This window comes from Spermophilus citellus (genome assembly GCF_964194105.1).
Source record: "Spermophilus citellus genome assembly, chromosome: 17".
NCBI classification, from domain to species: domain Eukaryota; kingdom Metazoa; phylum Chordata; class Mammalia; order Rodentia; family Sciuridae; genus Spermophilus; species Spermophilus citellus.
In genome coordinates this window covers 3185658-3199260 of record NC_138199.1, presented here as the reverse complement: position 1 = coordinate 3199260, position 13603 = coordinate 3185658, and positions in this window count along the sequence as shown.

Sequence of the window (13603 nt, the reverse complement as noted above, 5' to 3'; positions counted from 1 at the left end):
GCATGCAGCAAAGCCACAAGAATTCCTGTGGTTAGGTGCTCCTGTATCATGGGATCGAATCCCACTGGCACTACTTATGACCTTGGGCAAGTTACTGCACCTCTGGATCCTCTCTGACCTCAGGAATCAAAAGGAACTAACATTCCCTTGTCCGTCCACCTGAATGGACATCTCCTGCAGCAGGGCCTTCCTGTGCTCTCCTGACAGCAGGCCTTTGATTTGCTACTGCTCTACCAGGAACTCCTTTCCACCAGGTGTCTTTGCTTTAGTAACCTCTCAGCAGTTGCTTCCTTGCTCTCTCAGGGCCTGGAAGCCCTGACTGACCACCTTCCCTAGACTGGTGCAGGCCCCTTAGATATCCTCTTCTCTCCAGTAACTCTGAGTCTGTAGGATGGTAGTTATTAGCCTATAATCCCTGACTCAGGAGGATCACAAGTTCGAGGCCAGCATCAGCAATTTAGCAAGGCTCTTGGCTCAAATTTATAAAATAAAAGGTGCTGGGGATGTAGTTCAGTGGTAGAGCCCCACTGGGTTCTATCCCCAGTACCTCAAAAACTCATTCATTAAAAAGAGACGGTGGTCATCTTTTTTTTTTTTTTTTTAAGAAGGGTTCATATTTATTCCTGCATCATTTAATTGACATTTTCAAGATGTGAAGAGACGGTAATCTTTTGCTTTGTTTTTTGTCTCATCCACTGCAAAACTCACAAGGACACTGGCATATTCTTACCTCAAGCCCAAACCTCTGGGCCAAGAGCAGGGTCTGACACACAGTAAGGGCTCAATAAAAGCTTGTCAATAAGTGAATTATTGTCTAAAACATTTATCCCTGGTTAACTTCTTGCTCTTCTGGTTTAGACTTAAACGCCACCTCTTCCAAGCAGCCTTCCTGATGCTTCCCTGCTTTGTATTCTGGATTCTCAAGATCTTCCCAGTCCTTGCTCTTTCCCCCTTTACCAGAGCTTCCAGAATACTGGTTGTCCAGTAGCTGTCTAGTTATGAGGTCCCCAGACTGCCCCTGCCCCCTCATTCTGCTTTTCCAAGCTTGTCCAGACCAGCCTGCATCGAGGGAATGAAAGTCTGGAAGGAAGAGGAAGGGTAAGGAGGCCCAGAAGCATCTAGAAGGCTCCTGGTAGTAGCGGGAAATGCGCCACGGTCTGGCCTTAGAGGGCCAGCATTGCCACGGGTGGAGAAGGGAGCTGAGGCCTGGAGGCCTGAAGGAGGAAGGCCGGGCGTGGCGCTGGACTGCAGCTCTGGGTTGGTGACGCCAGGCCCCGCAGGGACAGCAAGGGGCGCGGAGGGGGGGGGAAGAGGGGGGGGAAGAGAAGGGGGGCGGGTCTGGTATTTCCTGAGGTCTGGCAGGAAATGCTTGGGGCCCGCGATGGGGCGGGATCGGTGGATGGGATCCGCCTGGGAGGGACCCAGCGCCCAGCGCTCCCCTCCACGCGCTGTTTGGGGACTCCGCGCGTCCACATTGCGCTGGGCTTTCCAATCATCTTTGCGAACCCTGGTCACCGGCCAGGAGATGCTGTGCAATCCTCTTTTTACCGAGGAGACTGGAAACTCAGAGGTGACCACCGGGGTCCCCAGTCACAGTGGCTCTGGCACACTCCAGCTGACTTAGCTTCGGGACCCGGCTGCGCGCTCCAGGTCCGAGGTCCCTGCAGAGGCCGCCTCATCTGCACTCATCTACATTCCACCCCGCCTCTCGGAGCGCGCCCCCAGTCCATCCCCGCAGGTGATTTCGCAGGCTGGACTCCCTCCCACCAGGAGAAGGGAAGTGGAGACTCGGAGCCAGAGCGAGAGGCGGTTGCTGGGCTGGACGCCCACACACCAGACAGCGCCGCCCCCCGGCCTGCTGGGACAGCAGGTGCCAGCCGGCAGCGTGGGTACAGAGCAATCTGCGGGCGCGCACTCACACGCCCGCCTGCGTGCTAGCCTCGCCTGCCTCGGCTCTCACAGCAAGGCGGGCTCCCCAGAGACGCATCACTGAAGCCCGGAGAAGGCAGGTGCACTCATTTATTCGCATTCATTCATCTTCCTTTGAAGAGTCGAAGAATCTATCGTGGGCTGAGTTTCACCTGCTAGTTCAAATTCGGCTTGCACTGCCTATTTAGCTATAGAACCTCCAGACCACTTTGCTTCTCTGGGCATCAGTTGCCTCTGAATCACGGGGATACAGCTGAGCTGTCTCAGAAGGTCGTGATGAGAATTAAATTTGGAGTTGATCCCTGTAAGTTGATCCTGCAACCTGGTATGTGATCAATAAATGTCAGCTATTAGGATAGAACGATGCTGAGAACTCTCCCATTTTCAAACAAGTCTCTCTCCTTGGCCTTTATCCTCCACTGACTCCTGCCCAGCCTCTCTTCTTCCCACTTCATCTGAATTTTATCAAATATCCATCTTCTGAAAAAGATTCTGCAAAAAAAAAAAAAAAAAAAAAAAAAAAAAAAAAAAAACAGATCACAATAGTTTAGACAACTAAGGGTTTATTTTCCCCTATCACAGTGAGCCAGGACACCAACCACTGTCAACATTGTTTCACCAGCCCAGTGACGTCGAATAAAACTCCTTAGATGTTGTTGACCAGAATTGTCACATGACCACTCCTAGCTGCTAGGAAGGCTGAGAAAGTTTTTTAATTTTCCAATCCCCACAGTGGAAGGAAGCTTGGTGAGAGAGGGATTGAAAATGGCAGTTAGATCAATCAGCCAGTGGTTTCTGCCACACTTTATCCCTGTTTCTCCCTGCAGCCAGCCCCACCACTTCCCAGGCCCTTCTCTGCCATCACACCTGATCTCTTGCTTCATCCAATGGCTTCCTGTTCCAACCTCTTTGGAAGTCAGAAGTTGACAACTCTGGGCCTGTGCTCCCACAGGGCAGCCATTGTGGATGCTGAGGAGGGCTGCCTATTTATTTATTTTTGGTACCAGAGATTGAACCCAGGGTGCTTAACCACTGAGCCACATCCTCAGCCCTTTTTATTTTTTATTATGAGACAGGGTCTTGCTAAGTTTTTAGGGCATCACTACATTGCTGAGGCTGGACTTAAACTTGCAATTCTCCTGCCTCAGCCTCCCGAGTTGCTGGGATTATTCGCAAGTGCCACTGAGCCCAGAAGGGCTGCCCCTTTAGATAAACGGGTTGCCTCTGTCCCTACCACGCCCCATGAGTGAAGCATTCATTTACTTTCCCATCTAGCCCTCTTGGTGTTAGAATTTGAATCCCTGCATTAATGAATTTGTTTTCCCCTCTTGCTTCATTTCAGGGATTTAACACACGAAAAATACCCCTTTTAGGTATTTCATAAGCAAAAATTTTTCTTCAGTCATTGAGCCCAGTCACCCAATTTCCCTGCTGTATGTCAGCTTTTCCTGACTGTGATAAAATACTTGAGACAGTCAACTTGACCTATTATGTCCCATTTATGGAACACCTAACAAAGCTGAGCAACAAATTGAGTGACAAATAGACTCATTTATTTCCTACCTAGTTGTCATTGGTGTTAGAATTTGGTAACTTTTAAATAAATATTTGTTTTCAGAGTTCTATTTTTTTGAGAAAAATAAAAGGTGAATGATAAGAAGTGTGTGATAATATTCATTAATATTATTAATGACAATAAAGTATGTAGTAAGCTCTTGATGATGATTTCCAACCTATTTTGATGTTCCTGTGTCAGTTTCTTTGAAATATTTGCAGAATTGAAAACTTGTTTGTTTTTTTGTTTGTTTGTTTGTTTGTTTTTGTACCAGGGATTTAACCCAGGATGCTTTACCACTAAGCTATATCTCCAGTCCTTTTTCTTTACCTTTCTTTCTTTCTTTTCTTTTCTTTCTTTCTTTCTTTTTCTTTCTTTCTTTCTTTCTTTTTTTTTTTTTTTTGATACAAGGTCTCACTAAGTTGCTGAGACTGTTCTTGAACTTGTGATCTTCCTTTCTTAGCTTCCCAAATGGCTGGGATTACAGGTATATACCACCACACCCAGCTGAAAATTTGGGATTTAATGGGTTAAAAAGAGGAAAAGTTTATTTTGGCTCACAGTTTTGGAGGCTTCAGTCATGGTGGATAGGCCCCATTACTTTGGGGCCTGTAGCAGGGCACTGTGTCATGGCAGGAAGGTGTGGTTGAGGAACCTGCCATATGGCAGCTGCAAAACTAAGAGAGAGTGCAAGAGGAGGGGCCCTGGTCCTCCAAGCTCCTTCAAGGGCTCACCCCAATGACCTAACTTCCTCCCATCAGGCCACCACTTGAAGGTTCCAGCACCTCCTGATAGCACCATAGGCTGGTGACTAAGTCTTTAGCATATAGGTCTTTGGGGGACATAAAAGATCTGAACCATAGGGCTGGGGTTGTGGCTCAGTGGTAGATTGCTGGCCTAGCATGTGCAAAGCCCTGGGTTGGATCCTCAGCACCACCTTAAATAAGTAAATAAATAAAATAAAGGTATTGTGTCCAACTACGACTAAAAAAAATAAATATTAAAAAAAAGGGATAGATCCAAGCCATAAACAAGCCACAGTGGAGCCTGTAATCCCAGCACTCAAGAAGTTGAGGCAGGATGATTACAAGTTTGAGGACAGCTTCAGCAACTTATCAAAATGCTGTTTAAAAATTAGAAAATAAAAATTAAAAGCATTGGGGATGTAGTTCAGTTGTAGAGCATACTTGGATTCAATTCCCAGTACCCCCCCACTCCAAACCATAGCACATCCCTATGAATAAATGATATAACAAATTCCATGTTAGTCTTTAGACATATTTTATGCACATATAGGCAAATTTACCTATACATGTAATTTATCTATCCCCTTTACTTGTTTATTTATTTATGTACTGAGGATTGATGTACTGGGGATGCTTTGCCTTTGAGATATATCCCCAGCATGTCTTATTTTTTATTTATTTTTATTTTTTTCTTTTTCTTTCTGTGATGCCGGGGATTGAACCCAGGGCCTTGTGCATGTGAGGCAAGCACTCTACCAACTGAGCTATATCCCCAGCCCCCCTTATTTTTTTATTTTTTGACAGGGTCTTGCTAAATTGCCCAGGTCAGCCTTAGAACTTGTGATTCTCCTGCCGAAATCTCTCAAGTAGCTGGGATGATAGGCATATACCACCATGCCCAGCTGTCTGGTTGCTTTTGGTCTATCCTTTTTGACTTGTTCTATCGTTTTATTATGATATGTCCAGCTGTGAATTTCTTTCTGTTTATCTCGCTTGGGATTCATTGCATTTCTAGAATCTATGGATTTGGTGGTTCACCAAAAGATATAAAATCAGACTTTCTTTTCTTTACATATTGTCTTTGTCTCATTCTCTCTCCTCCAACTGAAACTACTGTCTGCATTAGATCTTTCTCCTCCATCTTCCCTGGCTCTTAACCAACCAAACCCGCCCCAACACCACATTTATGTGTGTGGGGGTGGGGAGGGGGTACTGGGGATTGAACCTAGAAGTGCTCTACCACTGAGCTACATCCCCTTTTTAATTTTTTTATTTTGAGACAGAGTCTCACCAAATTGCCAGACTGTTCTTGAACTTGTGATCTTCCTTCCTCAGGCTCCTGAGTTGCTAGGATTACAGGTGTGCACACTGCGCCCAAATTAACTTTTTTTTTTTCCCAAAAAATGCTTTTATTTATTTATTTAGTAAGTTTTCAGGGTTGCACTCTGGATAATTTATTTAAACTCATCTTCCAGATCACTGATTCTCTGATGAGCTTTGTCTAATCTGCTATTAAAACTATCCTCTGAGTTTTTCATTTCAGAGACTTTGTTAGCTTCTAGATGTCCTAACTGGTTCTCCTTCACATACTCAGTTCTCATCTCACAGCCTTCTGGCTAATTCCTATACAATCCATTCGTTTCCACTTCCAGGAATGCTCCCCCTGACCTCCAGGCTGGATTAATGGCTTTCTCTAACCCTTCTCAGTCCCTTGGGACCTCTTTTTCACAGTATTGATCATTTTGGGTCATGATTAGCTGTGTCTAGATCTGCCTCCCTCATTGAACCTGGGTCCTTATAAGCAGGAGCCATGTCTGCAACATTTTGCCAGGCCCAGCACACAGTTGATATTCAATAAATTTACATAAAATACCTGGGCACAGTGGCGCACACCTGTAAGTTCCAGAGACTCCAGAGGCTGAGGCAGGAAAATTGCAAGCTTGCATCAAGACTCTGTTTCAAAAAAAAAAAAAAAAAAAAACATGGGACATAGCTCAGTGGTAAAGCACCCTGTGTTCAATTCCAAGTACTGAAAATTTTAATGAAAAAAAAAAAAAAAGCTGGGTTGGGGGTGTGTGGCCCAGTGGTAGAGTGCTTGCCTCACAGGTGTGAGGCATTGGGTTCAATTCTCAGCACCACATATAAATAAATGAATAAAATAAAAGTCCATCAACACTCAAAAATATTTTTTAAAAAAGCTTATGTAAAATAAAAACAATTGTCTTTCCGTGTTTTTGTTGTTGTTTATTTATTTATTTTTATTTTTTGCAGTGTCAGGGATGAACCCAGGGCTTTGCATATGCTGTGCAAGCACTTACACTGGGTTACACCCCCAGCCCTTTTCCTAAGTTTTCACACTTAGCCTATCCATCAATTCCTGTTATTTGTTGATTCATTTACTTGTTGTTGTTGTTTTTTTTCCTTTTCTGTGGTGCTGAGGAAGTAACCCCAGGGTTTGGCAGACTAGGCAAATAGCTCTCCCACTGAGCCACACCCCAGATCCATTTACTTGCTTTTAAATTCATGAAGTCACTTCCCCTTCTGTTAACTCACTTCCTTACTCATTCACTCCATAAGCCTTTTCTAATTCTTGTGGATGTGGAATAAACTAATAAATCTCCAAGGAAAGATGCTGTCAAAAAGTCTAACAGCTGGATCTAGGTTTGTGCTCAGTGGTAGAGCATTCGCCTAGCATGTGCAAGACCCTGGATTTGATCCTCAGCACCACATAAAAATAATACATAAAATAAAGGTATTGTGTGTGTGTGTGTGTGTGTGTGTATATATATATATATATATATATATATATATATATATATATATATTTTAAGTCTAACAGCTAGAAGCCTTCTGGTTGAAGTGACAGTGGAGTAGGACCTGGAAGGAGGGAAGTGGGGAGGAACCTGTGCTAGGAGCACAAGGCAGTGTAAAAGGGGCCCCAGGACAACCCTGCAGCCTCTGGGATTGAGCTCATGCCCTCTAACTGCTCCAGCACACAAGCAATTCATCTTCTTTCTCTTTTTTCCTCAGCTATCAAGAAACTCAGAGCTCAGCTGGGTGCACAACTGTACCAATTCCTCTTGGCCTGAATGTGTGTGCATGCGTGTGCACATGCAGGTGGGTATTAGGGATTGAACCCAGGAACCCAGGGATGTTCTACCACTGAGCTACATCCGCAGCCTTTTTAGTTTTATTTTTATTGAGACAGGGTCTCAAGAAGTTGCTGATGCTGACCGAGAGCGGTGGTACAAACCTGTAATCCCAACAGCTTGGGAGGCTAAAACAGGAGGATTGCACATTCAAAACTAGCCTCAGCAATTTAATGAGGCCCCAAGCAATTTAGTGAAACCTTGTTTCTAAATAATATATTAAAAATAATTAAATAATATATTAAATATATTAAAAATAATTTTAAAAATGGCTCAGTGGTTAAGTGCCCCTGGGTTCAAGCCCTGGTACCAAATTAAATATTTTTTAAAAAGGTGCTGAGGCTGGCCTTGATAGAGCTGGGTGCAGTGATATACACCTGTAATCCCAGAAACTCAGGAAAATGAGGCAGGAGGATCACAAGTTCAAGGCCAATCTGGGCAATTTAGTGAGATCTCAGCAACTTATCAAGACCCTGTCTGTCTCAAAATTTACAAACACACACAAAATGGATTGAGAATGCAGCTCAGTGGTAGAGCACCTTTGGGTTCAATCCCCAGTAACACACACACACACACACACACACACGCACACACACACACAGGATGGATTCAGGACTTAAGAGCTTAAGAATAATATAAGGTTTGTTTCAGCCAGCTATGGCTGCAATAACACCGTGTAACATCCCCAACTCAGAAGCTTAACACCATAATCACGTGATTCTGTCTGATGCACCTGCAGGTTGGCTGAGGTCTGCTGAACTTGACTGGACATGGTTGAACACCTCTGCAACAGGCTTGGCTTGGGCTCTGGCTGCTCAATGTGTCTCATTCTGGGGCAGGGCTGAATGGTTGGCAGCTGTGCAGAGGATCTTACAGCAGAAGCAAAGGAAGCACCCACGCAAGCACATCTTAAGCCTTTGGTCTTGTCGTATCTGTTGCCATTTCATGCCAATGACCAGAGCAAGTCACCTGGCTGAGCCAGCATCAAGAGACTGGGAGTGCACTGTGATCACCCTGAGGTTATGGCCTCAGTACCAGATACCCTCCACTCGCATCCCCTCATTTCTTAAAAGGGTGCCCTGGTGTCCAAGGAATGGTCACCCACAGCGGGTCAGGCTGGGATCTAGCAGAGTCCTGACTTCTCTTCCCCTTTTCAACAGATAGGCCGTCTGTCCAACAGCCTGACTGATTCCCCTGGACCTGCGGGTAGAAGGACCTGGGTTCTCTCTTGGCTCCTTCACGGCCAGCAGTGGAGTCTTGAGCAAGTTCCCCTCTTTCTCTGAGCCTCAATTTCTTCTCTGTAGACTAGATTAAAATAACACACCCAGCAGAACGTGTTGGCTCATACTTGTAGTCTCAGCTACTCTGGAGGCTGAGGCAGGAGGATGGCTTGAACCCAGGAATTCAAGACCAGCTTGGGCAACATATCTTCATTTTATTTATTTATTTTTATGTGGTGAGAGGATCGAACTCAGTACCTCACACAAGCTAGGCAAACGCTCTACCACTGAGCCACAACCCCAGCCCTATTTATTTTTTAATGTTGAGACAGGATCTCTAAATTCCCCTGTTGGACTTAAAATTGACCAGTCTCAGTCTTCTGGAGAGCTGGGATTACGTTGTGCAACACTGTACACGGCTGTTTTTTGTGTTTTTGTTTTTGCAGTGCAGGGACTTGAATCCGGGTCCTTGTGTATGCTAGTCAAACTCTACTGTTGATGGGCTGGGGTTGTAGCTCAGTGGTAGAGCGCTCACCTAGCACATGTGAGGCACTGGGCTTGATCCTCGGCACCACATAAAAATAAATAAACAAAATAAAGGTATTGTGTCCATGTACAACTACAAATTAAAAAAAAAATCTACTACTGAGCTACACCCCTAGTCCTGTATTGTTTTTATCTAATCCTCGCCACAGCCTTAGAAAGCAGGTGCTACTATTATCTTCATTCTACTGAATAGGAAACTGAGGCACAGTGCAGTTAGGTAACATTTTAAATCACACAGCAGAGATTGCTATAACTGGGATTTTAACCCGTAGTGACCACTCCAGTGCCAGCACTCAGGGCTTGGCAGTCCTCAGGCCAAAGGAGCCCCGTCTCTGAGCCCTGCAAGTTAGTCTGTCTGGAGGTGACACCTGGAGCCAGTGGAAGGTCTCTATGCTCAGAGCAGAGCCAAGAGCTGGGGGTTCTTTCTCCCTGATATGGATCACTGGAGTGATCTCAGGGATCAGAGGCTCAGGAGTCAGGCTGCTCTTTCCCAGCCGTGTGAGTTTGGGCAAGTCATGTCCCCTCTCTGAGACTCATTTTCTTCATCTGTAAAAGATCATCATTAAATGCCTCTCACCCATGAGGTTGTGGAGGATCAAGTGGTTAAATGTCTATATGAATCATTTCAGAACATTCCTGAAATATAAAACAAAAATAGAAGGCAGAAGAGAAGGAGGAAGAGGAGGAGGAGGTGACAGCTGCCGCAGCAGCGTGACATTTACTGACAGCATTGTTCCCGGAAGCTCTTATAACAGGAGGGGACCCTAGGAGCCAGCCCTTCCTGCTGACCTGGGACTCAGAACATCGCAGCCAGATGAGGCCTCACACCACCCCCTAAAACCCCCCTTTGCAGACAGAGATCTAGGGAGAGACAGCCCCTGGGTCTGGGTCACTTGGCAAAGCCGTCCAGGTGTCCACACTCCATGGATCCCCACAGTCCCCAGCCCTGGTTGCTCTAGTCTCTCAGGATGAGGTCACCTCAGCTTCTCCAGCACTGCAGTGACCAGAGGATTTTCAGAAGTGCAAACAGTCCCACCAGACTTCACTTGGGACCTTCAGATACTCCATGACCTCCGTGGGTGACAGGGTCATCGATTCTGCCATTATAGCTGCTTCATGGGGGAAAGAGCCTGTGGCCCTGGGGAGCGCTTTCTAGGAGAGGATGAACCCGTTGTCTAGGACCCTGTGCTCCAATGGGCTCAGAGCTGGGGTGGCAGGGACAGGGAGGAGGGATGCAGGTGGGCAGACTTCCCTGTGGGAGGCACCACTGTCCCTCACACAGCCTCCTGTTCTGAGGCCAGGAAGTGTCTGGCTCTCTCTCTCTCCTCCGGGGAGCTGAGAGTGGCTGCCAGAGGCATCTCTGTAAAAGGACTCAATCTCTGGGCCTTCTTGCCCCCTTTAACGAGCAAGGACTCAGAAAAGCACCCCGGAAATGGCATCAGAAGTCTAGAAAGGCTGAATACGGATGCACCCAGAAATTGCTGCGGGTCTCAGTGTCTGGAAGAGGCGGTGGGAGCCCCATCTAGCCCTTAACCCTCCTCACCTCCTTCACCTTTGCCTGATGACCATCAGGCATGCCATTGTACGTCTCTGGGGGGCTCCTTCACACTATCCTGACTAGATTATGGCCCTCGACCAAGTCACACACTCAAACAGTCCCAGAAACCTGCTCTGGGTCTTTGCACGCTCTGTTCCCGCCACCAGAAACAGCACCCTCCATCTCCCATCTGTTTTTCGGGGTACAGTTAAAACGTCAACATCTGGGAAGACTACCTTCGTGCTGCTGGCCAAGGTCCTCCTATTGGGCCTCCCTCTGGCCGCAATCTCCCCATCCTGTCGCCTGCACCCAAGGCTCCCTTTTCTTCCTGAGGTTAAACCCGACCCATCCCTTCTTGGGCGCGGTCGCGCATCGCCAGCGCCCTCTACTGGCGACTTCCGGATTGCAGCGCAGCCTGCGCACGCCTGGGACCCACCCCTGCCCCAGCTTGGAGTCCAGGTCCCAACCCTGTTGGAATTTCTGGAACAGTGTCATCCCCCAGAGGAACTTCAGTCTTAGAGCTAAAAGATGCCCCGCCCAAATCCCTATCTTTTCTTCTCTTTTTCCTGTGACCTCAGACAAAAACCACCTTTCCTCCTGTAACTCCTGCAACTTTGCTTTGAACATAGTCCTTGCTGCTCAGCAACTTATTTTTAAAACGGACATGTTTCTTTGTCTTCCCCCCTCTCTCTCTCTCTCTCTCTCTCTCTCTTTCTCTCTCTCTCTCTCTCCTCCTCCTCCTCCTCCTCCTCCCTAGTCTCTCCCCCTCCCAATCTCAGCGGAAACAGGATTACATTTCTTCCCTATCCTAGACTGAATTATCTGTCCTTGAGTACACACCCACCATAGGAATAAAGTAATCCAGACTTTGGGGATGGTACCAGAAGATCTCAGTTAATATCTGCCTAATAGATTTCTGAGCCAGCCCTGGGCCAGTCTCTAGCATGAGCAGAAAGATGCTGCTTGCTTTCCATTCTTCTACCAATACCTCTAAGGTCAGCCTTGAGCCAGTCCAAGGCTGGGCAGTGGGGGGGCCCAGTCCTGACGCAGGCAGGAATCCTGCCTTCAGGGATCAGTAGTGTGATCAAATGCGGGGAGGCACCCAGGAGGCTACAGGAGGCCAGAGGAGCCTGACCTGCCCAGGGGTGGGTGCAAGGTGGGCCTTTTAGTGCTTGCTGACCCAAGACTTGGAAAGTGGATATGACAAGGAGGAGAGCTGTTCAAGGCAGAAAGAACAGCAATGAAAGACAAGGTGACTGGACAAGGGAGTGCAAGTAGTGGGGGTGACCAGGTCAGGGAACGTAGTGGATGGATTTCAGCTTGCAGTTTAGAGAAGCAGTGCAGTCTCATGTTAATGAGTGGGTCTTGAGCCCCACTTCCTTCATGTGAATTCTGCTTCTGTTGCTTGGCAGCAATGCGATGTCGAGTAAGTCACTTCACCTCTCTGTGCCTCAGTTTCCATGTGTGTAAAATTGTAACAGTGGTCCCCTTTATGCTTTGAATATAACCCTTGCTGTTCTGCCACCGCAATTTATTTTAAAACGGATGTGTTTCTTTCTCTTCCTCTCTCTCTGCTCCTCTCTAATCTCTCCTCCTCCCTAATCTTAGGGGAAATGGGATTTTAACCTTCTTCCCCATCCTAGGCAGAGTTATCTGTCCCTGAGTACACACCCACCATAGGAACAAGTAATCCAAACTTTGGGGATGGTACCAGAAGATCTCAGAAATGACTATCTCCCAAATTAACAAGTGAATTACAACTCCTGATAGAGAACACATGGAATGCATGTGTTTTTAAAGAGTCATCTCTTTAAAAGTTCCCTATTCTTGCTGATGGGAAGCATCACATCCTTTGGACCTGAAGTCCCCTGTGTTTCTGCTTTGCTAACAAAGCAATAAGCCTTATTTTTTCCTTTTTCTTAAAACCATGTCTTTGTTATTGGATTGGCATCAGGGATAAGGACTGAGCTTTTGGTAACAAAATGGACTTAATCATATTTTAGAAGGCTGTTGGTAAGCCAGTGACTTCGGAGGCTGAGGCAGGAGGATTGCAAGTTCAAGGCCAGCCTTGGCAATTTAGTGAGACTCTCAGAACTTAGTGAGACCCTGTCTCAAAAATTAAAAATAAGCCAGGCGTGATGGCGCACACCTTCGATTCTAGCAGTGCAGGAGGCTGAGGTAGGAGGATCACTCTCTCTGCTCCTCTCTAATCTCTCCTCCTCCCTAATCTTAGGGGAAATGGGATTTTAACCTTCTTCCCCATCCTAGGCAGAGTTATCTGTCCCTGAGTTCACACCCAAGTGAACAAGTTCTAAGCCAGCCTCAGCAAGTTAGCAAGACCCTAAGCAACTCAGAGAGACCCTGTCTCTAAATAAAACACAAAATAGGGCTGGGGATGTGGCTCAGTGGTCGAGTGCCCCTGAGTTCAATCTCTGGCACTCCTCCCTCCCCCATCAAATTAAAAATAAAAAGGGCTGGGGATGTCATTTAGTGAGAAAGCACTTCTGGTTCAGGAAAGAATCAAAAGTTACTAGACCTCTAGAGGTCCTTTTTGGTGAAAATAGCCACAGGGCGAGCTGAAATTCAAGGGGAGAGGAAATAGGCTTTATCTCTTGTTGCAGTTTGGATCTCCAGATCCCTCAAAGGGGGAGGCTTCAGGTTGAAGGCTCTGTGTTGAGGGAGCTCAAACTGAGAATGCAACCTGAGAACTGGCCCCTTTGGGGATGTAGAGATGGCCACACAGTGATACTATTGGGAGGCAGCCCAACTCTTAGGAGGTGGAGCCTAGTGGGAAGAAGTTAGGTCATTGGGAGCATGCCATTGAAAGGAATATTGGGAGCTAGCCCCTACCTGTTTCTCTTCGCTTCCTCCTTTTGGTCCAGGAAAATGGTTTCTTCCATCATGATGAACTGTGCTGACAC